Source organism: Morone saxatilis, unplaced genomic scaffold (genome assembly GCF_004916995.1).
Source record: "Morone saxatilis isolate NCDOM2014 unplaced genomic scaffold, NCSU_SB_2.0 Contig11, whole genome shotgun sequence".
In the NCBI taxonomy this organism is placed as follows: domain Eukaryota; kingdom Metazoa; phylum Chordata; class Actinopteri; family Moronidae; genus Morone; species Morone saxatilis.
The window spans coordinates 391497-394707 of NW_023339663.1; the positions used below are offsets into that span (position 1 = coordinate 391497).

The 3211-nt window shown below is 37.6% G+C and overlaps 1 non-coding gene across 1 annotated transcript; it reads right to left on the bottom strand.

Moving 5' to 3' along the window:
• Positions 1-1891: 1891 nt before the first annotated feature.
• On the bottom strand, positions 1892-1964 carry trnav-uac. The gene has a single exon. It is a non-coding gene; the product is annotated as a tRNA-Val (tRNA).
• Positions 1965-3211: the final 1247 nt, after the last annotated feature.

A 3211-nucleotide genomic window follows, 5' to 3' on the forward strand; every position in this document is an offset into this window, starting at 1 on the left:
TGTTTTTGTCTCTGGAGTCTGGTGGAGAGTGATAGTGATATTCCTGTTGGGCTGTAGCATCCATTGTTTGGAACTGAAATGCTGGTGCTCTAGTGCGACATCTAGTGGGAAGAGAAGTTCATATATAAGTATAACATTTGGTAAAATTAGCTAAAAATGTGTTTGCACTTTGTCATTACTGTTGACAGACTAAAGTTTAGTCCTCCAGGCTGCAGCAGGTTCAACCTGTGCTGTCAAAAACTACAGTCTCTGCTCCTTCAACTGTCTGAAAACTGCTTTAAAGCTCTGAAAGACATGAAACACCGCAGACTGACACCAACAATGGAGAGTATCTGTCTCCCTCAGAGTCTCAGCAGAGATTACAGCTCCTGCATCTTATAATTGTTCAGAGCGAGTTGCTCCTCGTACCAATTATAGCGCATTAGCAGCCGCCGCCAAAGTCATTTCTTTGCTGCTCATCAGGGAGCTCAAAACAAAACAAAAAAAACCCACCACCCTTCCTCTCGCTGCCTTCAGTCGCCCGCAGCATCAAATGAACTGAGGATTTAAGATGGTGCAGATAAAATGAGATTTAAGGATTAGACAGAAAGATGTGAGTGAACTTTCAGTGACTTCTTTTAAAATGACAAGAGGAAGCGCGTATTGCATGCTGCTGTTGCTGACAGAAACAGGAAAGATGGTTTAAATAAAACCACAACAGAAACAAACATTGCAGGTTGCATATATTAATGATTCATACATCTAACATGTTTTAACAAACTTCTGCGTTATTCAACCTGTCCTCACTGAGCAATAAAACAGCAGATAAAACACAAAACTAACTTTATAACAAAGATTTTTCAGTACTAGGTTTCTACACTGTAAAGTCACTAACTCACTAATGTCTTCTCTTTAGAGGGAACTAACAAAACAGGCCATTTTGAACGCTGTAGATTCCAAACTCTATAATTTAGCTATATATATATATAGATATCGAGAGATAAATGCATCTATTGTGTCAGAATATTTCTTAAACAACACTAAAATGTACATTTTGATATCTTGAATTATTTATCAACATTCATAATATTGCAGTAAGTAGTATAGTAAGCTGGATTTATTCACAATATTAGTTTGCCCTACAGTAATTAACCCAACGTAACTCAGAACAAAACAATAATAATTAACAGCATATTTAATATGTATAACACAGAGAGTATTGTTATTGTTGTGTCTTTCCTGCCTGGTAATTCTTCCTTTTATGATTTCTATTTGTCGACATCAGGCTGCAAAAACCTTATGACACATTGTGATATCACTAGCCTTGCAAGGTAGCAGCAATATGGATAGGCCAGAATCTGGTTCCACTAGGGAACATCAATATACAGCAAAACTGTATTAACTTTGACAAGGGCCTTAGCTTTTTAGATTAAAGGCATTTATAACTTTTTATAACCTGTATTTTACCTCCTTTGTTCCCATTAAGTTGATGGGAGTTGCAGTTTTTGTACATATCTACCAAAACCAAAAAAAAACACCAATAGCGAACCAGCTCTGAAGCACCTATAGGTTTGAACCTTTCGGAACATTTCGACCAAAAAATAAATATGTTCGGAACCTAAAGAGCTCAAACCAAGAAACAGCAGGTTTTCCTTGAGAACCAAAGTGGGCGTGTCATCTTTTACAGGTAGATGTGCAGCGCCCTCTGTTGATGTTTAATTATGGTTCCACTCAAAACTGGTGGAAATGTGGGCTGGTTTGCTAAATAACATCAAGGTATGGAACTGGTTAAAGAGCAAATTGGGTAAATGAACACTATGGGAGATGTGGCAGAACTAGTTATTTAACTGAGAATTGCAACCTTTGTTCATTTCACAACAGGATTCAATCATGAGGCAATATGAGAAAAGTCTGGTTCCACTGGAGATTGAACCCAGGATCTTCTGCATGTAAAGCAGATGTGCTGACCACTACACCATGGAACCTCTTGCAACAATAAGAGACCCCACCACCACATGATAGAGCTTTTTCACAGCAGCGCTTGTGACATGAAATAGATTAAACACAGGTGTTGCCAATGATACTAATTAAGGTTCAGTTCCATTCAGGTCAAACAGAACCAGGGTGCTGCTACTGTGCATGCCGGCTCACTGGAAAGGCTTTGCTTCACTAAATGGAACTGAAACCTTAATTAGTTTTAATAAGAGACATTTCTTTACTGGACAAAAAAAGTGTGAAAGAAGAAAAATCCACATTTAGAAAGATTGGTCTTGTGTCTATATCTATTTTCTATTATATTCTATTTCAATATCTATATCTATATGTTTCTATATAGTTTTATAATTGTTACAGCCTGATCAATACATGTTTAACATTATCTATGTGAAGGGCCAGAGCCCACAGTGTTTTCTGCCTCTCCTTGAACTGTATGTTATTTGTGATTTTTGTGTATTTTTCTTCAACTGTGCAAAAATTAAAACAAAAAAGGTTACAAAAGTTGCTATTGGTTGTATCCTAATTAAGGGTACTTTCCCACAATGCAACCCAACAGTCACTCCCATGTTATTTTTTCTATTTATAAAACTGCCGAATATTTACTTATTTTTTTCCCAAAAACACATTTAAAAGCGAGACTGAATGATGCAACCTTATTATCAGATTACTGTAAAACTTAACATGAAAGCAAAGTCCCAGTTAGACACTACAGATCCTGAGATTCAATCACTCAGTTTGTTTTATGGAAACAATGAACAACAAAGTATAATTCATTCAGATTTACTGCCATGGAAGAAAGAAAGACAAAGTTTGTGCAAAAAGTTCTAGTTTTACAGTTATTTGAATTTATTTATTTTTATTTATTTAATTTAATTCTGAGCACACTGGAACTCACACAGACGGGGCTCTTGGTACTTCCTGTCTAACCGCAGTAACGTTCTCTGCCACCTCAGTCAGCGACACATGAAAGAGCAGCAGCTTATCACCAGCAGCCAAACACAACTGACACACTGCTGCTGCAACTGAAGCCGCTCCAAACACTGTGATCTTCAGGTACGTGAGCTGGGGAACCACCACCAACCTCACAACCAACCAGCTGTCACACACAGTTCTGAAAGGTGTCTGTGGTCTCTGAAAGTCCCCATGCTGCTTTTATCTGGGGAGGGTTTGATCAGTAGTCAAACACTGATCTAACACGTTTTATAACAAATGAAGCAATATCCAATCCAATCCAATC